Below are 17,282 nucleotides of genomic sequence, written 5' to 3' on the forward strand. Positions count from 1 at the left end.
TCTATCGTCATCGTCATTCCCGACGCTGTTTTCGTTGTTGCTGCCATGCATGTTGTTTTATTACGTTTATTATGTTTGGCATGTAAACATTTTTACAGCAAACTGAATTAGGGTATATGGATGTTCATATATTCATAAATTGTTGTATATTTTACCCTGCCTGCCACCTACCACCTGCCACCTGGCAACAGCCCAGAGCTGTAGTTAAGATTTACAAATATTAAAAGCTCAACAACTTTTTGAAGGCTTTTTCGCACTTTAATAACGGCTTATGGTAATGAAATTAAAATCTGATTTCAGTTAACATTTAGGTTACGCTATTAGCAACCCCCCTCCTCCCATATCGAAGCGACCCGACGCCCTTGCCTGTTGCTAATGACACTTGAACCCATGTGGGGGTAAACCTTTTAATTTTCTCATTGTGGGTGTTTGGCAAATTGAGCTGCAGCACAGCACAAACCGAAAAATCAAAATGGCATATTGGAAAATTTGGTAACGGATCCGATGACATAAAACGGCCTTAACATGGCCAGGCAGACTAAATAGGCAGCAACAAGCTGACTTTGTTCGCTGGTGCCACCACATCCACCACATTGACAAAGTGGCACGAGATGCTCATCAAATACCAGCCAAATGGTGTAAAATGCCTCATTGAATGCTGCGCGAAGTCTCAAAGCACTACTTACCTTATGTATGCAGCCATATACATGCATATTTGTGTATATATACATATATATGTATATAGTGAAGTGTATATATTTGCCAACGTCTACAATGAAAAGAGCACTCGCAGAAAAACGTTGCTCTTGACTCAAGTACAAGGGACTGAGAATTCTCCTCCTTCTCTCCGGTTCTAGGAAAGAAATAGTCTATTCTTAAAGAAAATAAAGTCACTCAACTTGAAAAAGAATTTTTAAATTTGATTCTTGGCTTGAACATTTAATGACTTTAAAATTAAGTGCTTCGTAATTGAAAAACAACTTTTAGATCAATGACAAAGTACTTAGTATAAGCGTAATTTATTCGAATTCAAGGAACTAGAGGACCTCAATTTAGGATGATGTATGAACTTATATGAAAATCTTGAGTACTTAAAGTACGTACTCATTAACTTTACTCATTAATTATCAGATGATTTATAGATTTATTTAAGAATTTAAGTATTTAAGAGACGAACTAAATATCTTACTCCAAGTTTCTTTCCATTTTTCAAATTGTTTTCGAATACTAAACATGTAACGAATTAAAAACAAAAGCTTAATTTTTCTTGGCTTTTAATTGATTTATGTAACTGTGACAAAATGCACGACTGATTTTTCCAAGTGCAAGATGAGGCGAGTCTGTCTGCTTGTCTACTTGGCATTGGGTGCGAAGCGGGCCGCCGATTCTCCGGTTGCTTTTTCGACGATGTCGTTGCCGTTGCCGTTGTCGTTGACGTCGCGACCTGCGTTGGCCTCGTCGCAATTGCTTTTTGGGGTTGCGGCGCACAACAAAGAGATCGGGGTGGTGCTAGGTGGTGCTGCTCTAAGAACGTGCGTTACTGAGATTTGTAATGCTCTCCATGCCCACCTACGACGCCTAATGTGCGGCATGTATATATGGTGTCTGTGTGTATGTATTTGTTTTACAGCATTGCAAGCAGGCGTTGATGGTGGGGTAGTGGGGTGGTGGGGTGGGTGAGCAGTAGCAGCCGCTGCTTTTTATGTGACCATTTCGACTGTGCTGCGACTGAGTTCGTGTTCATTAACGTTGCTATTACATTTTAACACACCGAATCGGAATGTGTCCCGTCGTCGACGTATACATGTATATATATAAATATATATATATATATATATATATATATACCTCACCCCTAATGTCATCCCTCTTGCTAACGGCTCTTTGCCTTGCGTTTTACTTTCATTTGTCGGTTCGTTCATTTGTTGAGTTTTTGTGTTCTTGAATGTTGAAATATCCTGTTTAACTTTATTTCATTTTTCCACAGCATCCGACACGTGCCTTCCACACGCACACCCAAGAGTTTTTAGATATGTGTGTGTGTGTGTATGTATGTGGTTGTGTATGTTTTAGTTGGTACGCATAAATTTTTACGTTTGTTGTTGTCTTATCAGATCATTTAAGGCGCTTGCTGCTGGTTGGGGTGCTGTGGCGAGGTCGCCACCTCGCATTACTCTTGTTATTTGCATGTTGTAGAAAAATATCAATTTGCGCACCTCCGACGTCGACGTCGACGTCGACGCCAGCGGCAACCGTTTAACATTTTCCGCTATTTGCTGGCCTATTGTGTTCTCTGTGTGTGTATGTGTGTGCTACCATTTATCAATGGCTCGCAGCATACAGACATACACCCTATCTAAATGTTGTGCAAATGCTTGGCAAGTGCGCCCATTTTGAATCTGAATTTATAGCGTATGCTGGCGACGTTACGTATACGCAATTTATGTAATTCGTAGCGCTATTTGCATAACTATGAGTACTTACGCGTATGTCCTTGATGCTATTGTCCTCTCCGGCCGATATAAATTGCGTATGACCTGCCGAGCATTATGATGATACACACATATACATAGATCTCAACGTATATATATACATATATATGTATGTTGCCCTCCAACTAGCATCATAAAATCCATTGCTACTTTGCTACTTCATTTTTATTTGAGCTTCCTGCATGGATTTATCACTGCCGTCTTTTTGTTACCGCATTAGTGCACACTGAGAAACAGAGATAGAGATACAGATAGAGAGCGAGAAGGTAAAGTGCAATTTGGTGAGCATCTTTGGTCGCATCTCTGGAATGGTTGTTTTGCTATGGGTTGGTTGCGGCTTATTCCCACGAGTCACGTAACTTCCGTTAGCGTCTACGTGTTTTGACCAACGTTGCGCTCGGCTGTGGCATTAATAAATTTTATGCTTAGCAGCGGCAGCCACCAATAACTTGCCCCGATAATATCTAACAATCACCCGGGCCAAGTAACCAGAGACTCTAATCCCACCAAGCCAAGCCCAGTCAGTCAGTCAGTCAGTTATCCAGTTAGCCAGTCTGAGGCATTCGGAGCCAGTTAGCCTCCGTAAGCAACATCAAATTTACTAAGCACTTGTTGGCCAGCATATTTACACACTTTCTCTCTTACATGGTGGAAAATGAGTCTTAATTCGCGTGAAACCAAAAATTAAAATGTCCAACCATAAGAAATTTTTGACTAACATAAAAAAATAACATGTCACAAATCACAGGACTTTATTTAATAAATGCTATAAAGTCTCTTATATGATATTATATGAAATGAACTTCATTCAATTAAAGCTCATACTCTGTTGAATATCAACTATAGATCAGTTCTTAAATACTAAGTGACTTAAATATGTATTAATAATATACCAATAGCAATGTGTTGACCATTAAACTTCTCAACTACCAAAATTGTACTTGATCAAAATACTCGACTTTCGTAAATTCGTAGATAAAAATACTTGATTCTTTGTGCTCTGTGTAATTTCTGCACTTGTTCATGCTACAAACATTTCAGTTGGCGACTCTAATGAACTAGATAACACAAGTAGACGCCTCCACCCCACTCAGCCAAAAAAAAAAAAACGAAAAGAAGAAATCAAGTAACGACAACGATGCCATCGTTAACAACGACAACTATTCATGGGTCGTATACGTAATGTGTATGTAGGTGCCTGGCATGTGGTTCTGTGTGGGTGACTGTGCAATGTGCTGTGTGCTGTGTTTTTTATTTAGGAACGCACTCATCTCATATTTGTTTCACCTCTCATGCGATTTCACAATTTCCAATGATCAAACAAAAGCTGTTTAATTATTCGAAAATAATTCATTTTCAAGTCGAACCGCTCGAATTGGTCGAGCATGTGTTTGATTTGATATTATTATTATTATTGTTATTTATATTGAACTTACTAAATGGAATATATTTTTACTATTTAATTATTGTTTCAGGGCTTCATTATAACAAATTAAGTATGTAAATATATATATATATTTTAAGACTGTTGCAATTGAAATTCATTAAAAATTCCTTTTGACATTGATGAACAAAGTGCTCAGATACAATATGCATAAGCGCTCCAGCCGCTTCCTCGTCGTTATCTCCAAGGATGGAGTTTCCTTGCTCCTCTCAGTGTGCCCCAAATGTCGTTTAAGCAATACACGCACATAAAGTTATGTGTGTATATGTGAATGAGATACTAAATGATGTGTCCCTCAACCCCAATAACAGCGGCCGCGGCGTATTTACTGTGTATATTTAGTCAACATTGTGGCGTGCAAGAGAGGGTGGCAAATACAGAGATACAGAGATACAGGCACAGACAGAGGGCTTCCTTAACTCTCTTATCGATATTTTGCAAATAATAAAAACGCAAGACAACTGCGTAAATGAAAAAAAATAAAGAAATAAGTATGAAGAACAACAAAAAAAAGAAAAAACAAAAAACAACTGATAAACCAGACTTGAGTCCCATCTACATGACATATCCACTAGCTGGCTCAGCTCAACGGCTCCCATCTGCTTCGATTGTGATTTGCACATAAAGACGATACTCCTGATGCTGCTGATGCTGCTTTTGCTACTCTTGGCCTGGCCTCAGCTGGGGCAAACACTTTTGATAACGTTTCAGAATTGTTTCCATTTTTTTTTTTTCAATTTTTTGTTGTTGTTGTCTGTGTGAGAAATTGCCTGTCGCCAATGCTCTTCAGATATATACCAATTTTTAAAGTGTCAAAGAATATATGCGCTTAAGTATGTAAGCATAAACATACACATACATATATAATATGATATATAAGTGTATTTTGGAAGCGTTGCTCATATCAGGCATGAATATGTAAACAGATAATGACAGCCTTTAGTTCTTTTCTTCTTTCGGTTTCGGTTCTTTTTTTTATACATCTTATTTGTTGTCTGAGTTTGTTGGCCTAACACAACAGAGCAAAAGAACGACAAGAAAAAGTGACATTTAATTTTTTGCCCCTCGTTTGGTTTTTATTTTTGGTACGCAAACTTTTGCAAAAAAAAAAAATAAAACGTTGAAATCAACATATTGATTTTTGTGCTTTTGGAAACCAACGCACAATGTAGGACCAAAGCATTTAGATACACACCGCTGACGTGTGTATCTTGTATCTTGTATCTTCTGTGTGTGCCTTACATGTTTGAACATTTTCCACTTTTGCCAATTGTTACACAGATAAACACAGAGTGTGGCTTTTGCTACGGAACATCCATTTATTGGTTTCGCTTTGGCGTTGAGCTAAAAATCGTATTTGCTAATGGTCAGTGATATCTTGCAAACTATCTGCTTTACTATCACCGATTGTGTGTCCATATCTGTTCACTACAATATTTCATTAAACACTGATTTGCCATTTCCAAAGGCAACCTTTTTGTTTCCTTTTGGGTTTCTACTCTGCTCTTCGCTCTTTCACTTAATCTTTTTTCACTTTTGTTTTGTGGCACATCCTTTAAACTCCCATACACACACATAGGCCCATATATATATATATATATATATATATATATGTATGTGTGTATATATAATATAATGTGTGTGTGTGTTTGTGTATAAGCAAATAGCAGATAAACGGCAATTTAACAATGAAAAATTAAAAGAAAATACAAAGTATTTTTTTGTGCCCCTTGCCGAAAAGAAGCTTATTTTTCATTGCCCAAACAGGCCGGGTGGGTAATGGATTTGGTAAGTAATTACAGTTGAATTGTGACTAAAAACAAAAATAGAGCAACTGGAAAAACAAGGACAGTGCGAAAGAGAGAAGCAGATACACAGAGATCGAGAGACAGAGAGAGAGAGAGAGAATATAGAGTGTGGGTGTTCCGGGCTAGTCAAATATGTTTTATCCTCGCAGCTTGTGCAAATTTTTATCCCTGCCCCAATTGGTTCTGCGCTGGCCATTTGTCATTTGAGCAGCTTTTATTTTTCACAAATATATAACTTCGATTTTTTCTTAATGCTACACTACATAATGTATAATTAATGAGCCAGCCATAAAATATTGCAATCGCATAATCTGAAATTCATGCATTTATTTATAAAGCGAATTCAGATCAGACAGCATTTATTGATTCCTTACGCTTTCAACTTTAGAATATTTACACGCACTAATTTGCACAACAAAATAAAATTCAGAGTAAGAATCCCAAAATTAAACGTAATATTTTGATAGCCTTTGATACGGCGCATTAAATAGCAAAGAGATTTAAATTTGGGTCTAGTGGTGAGCCGCACATGACTATCATTTGTAACGAAAATAGCTGCAAATACTCTACTTTCAGTGCAAAAGTAAGATTTTATAACATTCTGTATCGGATTCCACCTGTTCTCATCTGAATTCCTTTTTAAGTTTAATTTGTATTTAATCCGATTTCGTAATCCAATGTTGATCTATTTTTTGAAAACAGTATCACGCCTAACTGAGTTTGAATGTCATCAAGATATCTTGGTGTGTGGCAATAATTCGATTTTTGTTGTATCTTTTAAAAATTTCCATATTTAACGCTTTGAAGTTCCGATTAAATATTTTTGGTATTCATACATGTTGTTATTCTCTGTGTGCAAATGTAAATTTGTCTCTAGAGAGGAATGTTTTTAATAATGCCAGAAAAAATGTGGCGCGGAAATAACTTTATTGTGTGAGAGCCGCAAATTGTTGTGGCCTGTACCTGCCACAATGCCACAATGCCACAACTGTTGTTCATCCTTATTTGTATAGACACATATTTTACCACCAGTCGAGCGTAGTTTAGCAAACCAGAGCTAACTAGACATTGAAATATTGAAAAAAGAAAATCGAACCCGAGTCCCTCGTCAATAATCAAATAAATCAAGTGTGCTGACTATAGTTTTAAGAGCAGAGCTACAACAAAAACACTCTGGTTGGACTTTGATAAAGCATACACTATAATACATGCCATGATTATACATGGTCATGAAAACCCATATACACTGTTTTTACAATGGGAACAGAGCATAAAAAGCGTAGGAGACACTTTTAAAATGTCATTAACATGCACATTCTCACATCTGAGACTTTACTGCTGACTTCTTGCCATAAATCATTGCATATTTCAAAGCTTAAGTGTTGTTGGGCTTGTTGTTGTTCCCCATTTCGATGCCACTTGCTGGCTGGTTGTGTCAACTGGGTATAGCTGCTAAATACAAAAACACATATACATTTGCATTTGCATATACATGTACAGTTACATATATAGTTATGTGAATATGTATATATCTGTGTATCTGTTCACCCAGGCAATTCGAAAATGTTGGCTCATTCACATTCTTGTTCTTGTTGTTGTTCTTGTTTTGTGTGAGTGTGCGAGTATTTTCTGCTTTTACGCTCTACAACGGATCCAAAAAGTTATGAAACTCATTAAAACACGAAACTAATTCAAACACCCCGGGCCTAATTGCCGCCTTATAGCCCCGGCCAACAGCATCAGCATTAGTATCAGACGAGAACCAGTCCTGCTCCTGCTACTAATTTTGCTCCTGCCACTGCCCCCACCTCAAACGGTCGCATGCCCCTTGGGCAACAACAGAAATGATTCCAAAAATTATTTAGCGTTAATTTCCATAGAAAAATGTGCGCGTCAACAGAAATTAAGTGTCCCAGCTAATTTAGCAATGGGGTCCAGAATGGGGCCCAAGCACCTACACAGAACCTGGTCCTCGCTCCTCGTTTGGTCCTCGTCTAACCAGCTGCGTGGCTCAGCTGACGCCGCAGCCTGAAACGCATTGAAATACTTACAATTTTAATTTGAATAATTTTGCCGGCTTTAAACGTAAATTACCCTCACATTTCTCAGCCGAATATACATGTATATATATTCTTTTCTGCTGGCTGCCCTTTTTTTTATATTTTTTATTATTTCATTTCGCATTTTTTTTCTGTTTTTTTTTTTCTTTTTGCATAAGCATTTTGAGAGATTAAACTTGGCGTACTTGAATGTTATTATACGTGGCAGTGGCAGTGGCAGCACAACGACAACGTTGCCCAGCGCCAACACTTTCATTTATTATTATTTTTTACGCTCGGCTCGCGCACCACCCGAGAGTGCCGCCCAATTGTTGCCCCAAAACCAACCCATACAGAAAAATCACACATCGTTAGCTCAGCATTTTTGTTACCATTTTTTTTCTCGCTCGTCCTTTCCTTTTCATTTTTTTTCTTCTACTACTACGACGACGGTACACGTTGTGCCCTTGTCCCAGTGGCCAGGCAGAGCCGCACAAGTTACCAGTCAGCGCAACCAGCTAGCAGTCTCATAATATGGAATTTTCCATAAAAATTGCTTTGCTTGCCAGAGGGATGGGGACAGCGACGGCGACGGCGACGGGTACATGGACGTAGACGTAGACGAAGGCGCAGGGTTGTCTTCTGTTAACTGTCCCGTTTGAGTTTGTGGATACATTTGAGAGAACTTGCACACACACACACACACACGCACATTATGTGTAACGTCTGTGTGTGTGTGTGCGCTCAAAGTTTCTTTATTTAATTCAGTGAACTGTAAAATGTGCTGAAATGTTAGATTATTGCTTTCCTAGCATCCTAGCATCCCAGCTATCCCCGCTTGTAAGCATCGGCAAAAGCAAAGCAACCTTGTCTAGAGCCTCAAATAGCGACCAGATACTTTAGCAAGTTCTTCCTTCTCATCACACGTACATATATTGACCTGCTTGCCACTCCTCTGGCAGAGAAGGTTGTTGTGTTGTTGTTGCCCCTATTTCTGCTGTTTCTTCTTCTGCCATAACAATTTCCAACTGCACTCCTTTGACAAGATAATACGTTGATAGCCCCTACAGTTTGTAGAGCCCACAAACCAAAAAAAAAAAAAAAAAGCGAAAAAAAATTGGGCAATTTGCTTACACAACCAACAACAAGAACGGCAACAAGATTAAGCATACAAGTAAAGAGTGAAGAGCGATGGCCGACGGGCGACGGGCGACGGGCGACGTGCGACGGGAGAAGAAAAGAATGAAACGAAAAGCAACAGACAGTAGCAACAGCAGCAGTCCCTACCCCCTCCCTCCCCCTCCCCCATCAAGTTGAGTTGGGTTGGGTGGATACCGCTTTGGGATTGGCAGAAAGGTTAGCGGCACGTGTTGACGTCCCTCGCTGCACAAAGGCAGCTTGGCTTGGAGAGAAACCTAAAGAAAATTCAAAATAAATGCGTGGCTTTTCAATTTTTTTTTTACCTAAGTGGCATTGACGTACATCTCGAGAGAGTATCCGAGTGAGAGAAAGCTTAAAAGAGACAGCGAGAAAAGAGACTGAAGGAGGGAGAATGGGAACAGATCACTTTGCATATATCAATAAAGTTAGTGTAAAATAAAGCTTGCATAAGCTAATCGATTGATGTAGACTATGATATACGATAAAAGTGGATATAATTTGATAGTTACATACTTATCCTAATTATCTATTCCTTTTTGTCGATGATTAATAATTACTTGATAGTTTCATATTTATAAAAACTGAAATGATGTTTGGCATTATAATTTAATAGAATAGAAAAAAACTCGCAGACTTTTCTTCAAATGCCATTATTGCTTTAATGAAAGAATACCTTGGAATTATTTACGACAGTTTCGTTGAATTCTCGAAGCCAACCATTCGCTATAATAGATAGAAATGGTTTTGATAAAAGTTTTTATGGTCCATAACAGAAATTATTGTCTGATTAAACATTTGATAGTCTACCAAACTGAGCAAAGCTTGTAATTTAACTGCTTTCGCTGCTTAAGTGCTTATTTCTAGATGTCTATATGTAACTATATTTTAGTTTTAAGCATTATCTACAGCTTTGATAGATTCGTATAGATAACGATAAGGTACGTAGTAAGACTGCACATGTTTATGTGTTATCAGCAAACTTACAATGTGTCTTAATTTTCCATCGTATCCACAATGTATCTGAAAAATCACATTTGCTTAAGTACTCAGTCAATGGCAAATAGTTGACACATTTTAAATGGTATTTGATGCGGTTTGTGCCATCGTACAACGAACGTCTTTGCGTATGGTGGAGCCGCTTGTGCGGTCGTTCGTTAAACGAGGATATGAAAAATTCTGTGCATGCTCTGGCAAAATATTCGTTAGTCCCCCATAATCTTAATGACGAAACTTAAAAAATTTACGTGAGCTGCCTTGAATTATGGCAAAATGGCGGGGCGTGGTCGCGACCCAACATCCTAGATGATTGTAAGGGTAAATAGGGGAGGGGATTACCTGTTAACAGCTGGCAGTGTCCGTCCTGGACTTGGCTGTCAGCAATTTTTGCATTAAAATATATGCCACAAGCACACACACACACACATACACAGATTGAAAATCACATTCTGAAGCCAGACAAAAAGCATTGTAAATTGGGGTCGACAGCAGGCGACGGCGTTGGTGACGACAACGACGAAGAGGACGGCGACTACGACGACGACAGATAACAGAGTGGCAAGCAGATTGGCTCTTGGCTGCTCCTACTCCAGCCGCTGCCGCTGCTGCTGCTGATGTTGGACAGACGCGCCTGGGCATGCCTTGACTGGCAAATGCAGCTCTCGGAATTGACGTTTAAAAAGATACCCCCGTTGCCCGTTGCCCGCTGTCCGTTGCCCGCTGCCCACTGCCTGCGCCCAGTCACGCGCAAGTGTCGACACCGATGGCAACAATACACGCCCCTCTTTCCTTAGGTGCCGCAATGCCATAGCCGTCGCACGCCCCCTTTTTTGTTTGAGGCAGCCGCCATTGCTGCTTATGTCCGTGCCGGGGCCGTCTGCTCTGCTCGTTCGTGCCTAACGAGCTGCACTCCGACCGAAAGAGAAACACGGAAAGAGCGAAAGAAGAGGAAAAAAAACCAAAAAATAAATACAACAAAATAGGGAGAAGTGCTTCGGGGCTCGCTCAGCTCAGACGCTGGTGTGATGGCCCTAGAATGGATAACCCAGACTTGGTTGCCTGGATGCCTCGTTGAATTCGCTTGATTCCTTTGCCCCGGTGCGTGCCACAGAGTCGTTGCCCAGCCTCACTCCTGTGATTTTTTGCCACTGCTCGCGGATGTTCTTGCGGCGCTCCGCTTGGTCCGGTCTGTTCTCGATTCACGATTCACGAGTTGCTCCTTGGTGGTTGTCAGGTTGATTGCGTTCGCCACTCTAAACATGTTTAGCGTTCCCCTCTCGTTCACCACAGTTTGTTGATGTTCGATTTAATTTTAGCGCTGCTGATTTTTGTGTTATTTATTTTATTATAATACCCTTTACAGTTAACGGCACGATAAGGCATATTGACTTTGACATTAATTGCTTGGCCGTGTTTGAAATGATTTTGCTCGCCCGTTGCCTCAAAGGCATCTTCTTCTTCGCCTCCTTGTAGTTACTGCCACTTGAGCACGGCTTTTATTGACGGTCATTAACGTCACCGACAGCGCAGCCAATCGAGCCGAAGGGTTGCCCAGCCCCCCGTTTATTTTAAGTTCTCTTTTAAGTCCGGGCTGTGTAATGCTCGAATGCTCGACGGCACAATTGTGCAATTAAAAAACCAATTTGATTTTTATTTCATATTTTTCCGACGATTGTTTTTATCATTCAAGTGCAATTTGTCAAAACTTTCGCTGAGCACTTGAGCAAACTATAAAGTTTTGATTATGTTTGTGCAATCAAATAGTTTAAACTTTCAACAAAACAAGTTCTATTAAAATAAATGTGTTACCTAAGTGATTGATTCCTCACAGTGACTGAACAAAGGGTTCAAGGAAGGTAAATTTGCTGAAATGACTTCGCTACAGGCTATGCATACACATTTTGCCATCAAGTTGCTAAGGTTTTCCAATGTAACTCTATCCATATACTGACTAATTTATTTTACTATTGGCTTACTTAATCCAGCCTCAAAGCATCCCAAAGCCATGTCCTGTCAAGTGTATCGTTTTGATTGACAATATATGTACACAAAAGAAGAGTAAATAGCATCTCCGAAATGCCGAGGTCGTTTCTGTAGTTGGATTGTGTTAGACAGCTTTGGCTTGGCCCAAATGAAATCATAAAAAGACACAGTTTTTAACATTTAGCAACCAGAGTGCTGTGAGACAGCCATTATGCTCAGCTGTCTGACTGTCAAGTAACTTTTACATGACAAGAACATATTGCTTTCAAGGTCTCCGGTTGTCTATTAAGCCATATTACAATAAATGCCAACATATGCCCACCATAACCCGTTGGGTTAATCAGCTTGAAATATTATGGAAAAGTTTTTCGCAGACCAAAAAAGTCTCTGAAGAATTGCCTGCCACACAGGCACATCGATCCGTCACGTTGCAAGCACTTAGTGAAATTGCAGATGCATCAGATTTGTTTAAGTCGCTCTTCAACTTGAACTTTAAATTCAAGTTAAATTACACAAAAACTCACATACTTACAAGTTTCACCTGTATGTAATTATGGCCAATTACAGCCGCAAGTAATCTTAGCCCAAAGTAGGCTTTTAAAAGCTAAATTTGTTAAGCCCAGAGCGTTTTGAGCGGTTTTGACTTAACTTTAGTCCAGCATAAAATATATATTTTGAAATGAATACGTGTGTATATGTATGTCGCCTGCAGGTAATAGCATGTTGTGTATCTGATTGTTGGGAGCGCAGCCAGGGGAAGGTCTTTCACAATAAATACAGAGGACTTTCACCCACAACATGTTGCTTAAAAATAAAATCAATAGAGTGAAACGAAAGCATTTAGTATATACACTGGGAGATGAACGCTGTTCTAAACCATAATTAGTTTCGGATTCTCGCCGTTTTATTCTTCAAATTGTATGCATTATTTTTTAATAGGTTTAGTAACATTTTTATACAAAATATTCAGGACAACATATTCTGTACTTTAGAGCAGCTAATTAAGTTTTATTTTAGGTTGCTATGGAGCTTGCCTTTAGAGCTTAAGTATTTAAATTAAATACCTTAATATATTTTAAGAACTTGAGAGATTTCGCGATTATACAAAAACAAAAGAAGAATTTTGTTAAATGTTCCAGGATTTTCGCAGTTAGAAAACGCTTCTAACTGACTCGACTTCAACTCGCAATCTGTGTCCATTTTTTCGGAGTGTACTCTTGGTATATATATCTGGATGTGTATATAATGCGAGTTGCCATTTATATGTAAAGGCATCTTTGGTTCCTGTTAATCTTTAAACATAACATTGGGACTGTATTTGTATGTCTGTCTGTTTGCCTGACTGTCTGTCTCTCAGTCCAATTGCTTTGCGGCGCACAAGTATCTTAAGCAGTCACACACACGCACACACACACCCACACGCACACACTCATGAATATTAATAGCTAACCAGCCTTGAATGGTTTTGTATTTGTATTTGTATTTGCAATTGCTTTGCTTTGCTCTGCTCTGCTCTGTTCTGCTCTGCGTTGACATTGCAAATAGGCTGATAGATACAACCTGTGTGCGTGGAACAGAATACACACGTGCCTAATCAGAATGTTGTGATGCGGGATTAAAATAATCTTTAATCGAGTAGTATTTTTAGCTGGAAATGATTAACGTGGCAGCCTCTCCGCATCGAAACGCCTTCCTCTTGGCAAGCAATCTGGCCAAAATCTGAGCGACTTCCTGGGGATTAGCTAGCTCCAAATGCCAACTGACTATGCGTGTGCGTGTGTGTGTGAGTGTGAGTGTTCCTTACTGGGCCCTCACAATTTAACGCACTACCAAGTTCAAATACACAAAAGCGACTTGGCTAACAAAAGCACAAACAAAAACATAGCCGTAGAAAAAGGTGGGCACCAGAACGACCCAATGCACACGCCTCTGTTAACAATAATTTACGCAACTTTGCGCCTCTTTTGTAAAAAGAAATAACTTACAAAGCTCCCCCAAAAACATGCGAATCCAAGCGGGGGTGAAAAAAAAAACAAAACGCCGTCTGACGATGGACTGCAAAACTCATAGTAAAAGACCATTAAATTATCCAGCTATGTTTCTTGTAAGGGGGCGGGCAGTTTGGAAGGGCGATGGGCGGCGAGTTAGGCGCGTGTGTATACGCCAAGGACTCAAGGATACGTGTGAGGAATGTGGGGTGGAGGGGAGCAACAATAAATGTGTGCGGCATACATTTGTCAAATTGCAGAACCACAAGTTGGCCAGCTTTAAAGAGTGGCAAGCTGTCAACAACAAGAACAACAACGAACAGAATCGTTCAATATTTTATTAGAGTAATTTAATATTTGTTTCAATCGTCGCGTCATCCCAGCGGCTCCGCCCACATTTCCGCATTGACTAATTTTTGTGACGCCCCTCTTTAATATTTATTAAAAGTCATGTGCGTGCCGTCCGCCACTAGGGAGAGATATTTGAACTTTCCCCTTGCTGGCCAGCCAAATGACTGAATGACTGAAGCGAGCAAAGTCAAGCTAAGCTTTGTTTTGCTTTCTTCGGTTTTTGTGGTTGAGGTTTCTTTTTTTTTTGTTGTTTTGGGTGGGGTGCCTATGAAATTTCATTTTGAGTTGGCCAATGCCATCCGTTGTCCGTCTATCTGCTGTCTGCCAAGGACTAAACTGATGACTGGCGCTCGCTGCGTAATTTCGTTTTTTACGTCACTAAAATTTTGCATTTATTACATCGAACGCCTTCATTACATTCGCACAGAACTGACAAGTGACGAGCAATTTCATTGTGGGCGTTGCACAGTGGTACAAGCAAGCTCAAACTGTTGCTCAAATCGAAGGTAACAAATATTAATAAATTATGTGAACAAATTGCAGAATAGTTAGGCTCAGCCAGACGATTGAAAATATAAATATTGTCAACTAACTTTAACTGAATCATTTGACTTGAAATTTAATCAGGGAGCAACAATAAATGAATGCAAATATTTGACAATATTGCTGAAATATTGCATGGCTTTTTATTACAATAAATTTTAAGCCTTCTTTTAATATTGGACGCCATTATAAAAGCAGTCCAATTATGTATATATGTGTATAAGAATGTATGAATGCATGTTTAATTAGATTTCAATGGCATTCATAAATGACAGTTAAATTAATGGAAACTGACTCCTTTGCAATGCACACTTCAATCATTTTATCCATGAAACAGTAATTATTCGATTCGATTTTCACCTTTATATATTACTCGTTAAACGGATTCAATGAATTCATTTACGGAAAGTGAAATCAATGCTTCGTTGAACCTCATTGAACAAACTTCCATTGTTTCGCCGATCGAAGGACATTGGCCAGTCCAACGAAATGGCAACATCGATGAATTCATCCACTGTTATCCAGGCATTATTTCCTTCTGTTTGGCAAGGAGCATCGCTCTGCCTGTCATTTAGTATGTAAATTGAGATAAATCGTTTCTTGTGTCTGCCATATACACGCACACCCACTACACACAACACATACAAAGCAATATAACGCCATATACAAATGCATGTACAGATGGTGAGGCAGGCGTGTACACACACAAACACACATATTATATAGGAAGCTATATGTGTACATAAATATATAATACATAAGACTGGTGTAAGTAAGTAACACGTCCTTATGCCAACAACAATGCCAAGAACAACAACAATGGCAAAGGCAACGGCAACGGCAACGGCACCAGCAACGGCAACTGTCGCTGATGTATGGTGAGTGCGGCATACGGCGCGTATGAGTTATTTCCTCTACCCAGCTATTTTATTATTAAAAACCAGACGGCAAAGTTTTCATAGGCATACCGAATATAACATACACTTTATAGCTGCGGTCTAACATCATTTCAAAACTGACACATTGTTCCTACGAAAGTATTATATGTGATATATCTGTATATACTATATTCGGTTATAAATTGTTTTCATTTCTTGCAAGTTGATAAGAATCCTTGTCTTACTCAAAACTGTTACATTTAATTAAGATATCCTGACAAAAACAGAAACTTTTCACAGTTTTTGTGAGTTCTCAATGAGATCATTGAGATATATTGCGAAATAAGACTGTCCGATCAGTTCTATGAGAGCTATATGAAAATATTTGGTAAAAGTGATGGATTCGATTGGATAAAAATAGACGGAATGACGAGACTTATTATGCTGATTAAAGAAATATATATTTACTTATTATATGGTGTCAAAGATGTTTCTCCTAATGTATTAACACAGTTCATGACAAATTTATATTATTCTCTGCAAAGGATATAATGAAACCAGCCCCGGGTGCCGGTTGAGCCTGTGTGGCAAGAATGCAAGAGTGAGATAGCGATAGGGGAACGAAGTCGTGACGAACTTTGCTGTTTGACTGAATGCAGCGTTGTTGTGGCATCAGCTGCCGCTTTCAGCAGTTGAGGCTGTCTCTGCTGCTGCTGTTGCTGCTGCTTCTTCTGCTGCACGCCACTTGAAGCTTTAAGTGCATAATTGACTTAATTAGCCACCAAAACGACTTTTGGCTTCGCAGCTGTAGTTGCTGTTTCTTTTGCTGTTGCAGCAAGTGCGCATTGCCAGTGGTCGCAGCTACTTCGAGGCATAGCCTCAAGGACATTGGATACTGCACACATAACTACATACAACCAGAAAACACACCCACCGCCCCTTTGCCCGACGGCAAAAGTTCAACTTTTCGTCAGTGGTGCAATATGAAGAGAGCGCTGTTTTCGCTGCCAAACTGATTAATCGCCAAACGCTTTGTAAGCACTTTGTATGGTGGCATACCCTTAGCGACCCCATTTAACAGGCCCATTGCGAATATTGAGCCCAATTCCCACCCTCCCACAGCCAACGCGACCCCAACGAGCCACTGCGAGCCACCCTTCGCACAAATCATGAAAACTACACGAGCTTTTGTAATGCGCTTATAAATTTGGTCTGCACAAATTTAATCGCTCCCTTTTCCCCCTTGCTCTCCCCTTTTCTCACTGACTCCCTCTTTCTCCCCACTTCTGCCTGTTTCTTTAACAATCCTTGCAGTTATCGGGTGATGATGAATCCATTTTGTGTTCTTTGCCTAAAAGCTATCGATTATTTGAATAGTGCTCGCAATGCAGCCAAAATGAAAAAAAAAATAATACATTTGTTGCCGCGTGTTGTGCAGTGTACACTGGCCAACAGCTAGCCCAATGAAAATGGCTCGAAAAGCTTTTATATTTATTAGTTGAAATTATGAACTTTTTGCAGTGCCCGTAACAAAATATTGATTTTGTTGTTCATTTTAGCCTTCTAAAAATAGTTTTTAATTAAAAAAGTGTTGCACTC

At 39.4% G+C, this 17,282-nt stretch overlaps 1 protein-coding gene across 1 annotated transcript in view; it reads left to right on the plus strand.

The window, feature by feature from the left end:
* The window catches only part of LOC6563747, a 34,677-nt gene that overhangs the window by 2,472 nt on the left and 14,923 nt on the right, over positions 1-17,282 (plus strand). The gene's annotated exons all lie outside the window — the stretch shown is intronic.

Source organism: Drosophila grimshawi, unplaced genomic scaffold, assembly GCF_018153295.1.
Source record: "Drosophila grimshawi isolate 15287-2541.00 unplaced genomic scaffold, ASM1815329v1 contig_311, whole genome shotgun sequence".
Taxonomy (NCBI): domain Eukaryota; kingdom Metazoa; phylum Arthropoda; class Insecta; order Diptera; family Drosophilidae; genus Drosophila; species Drosophila grimshawi.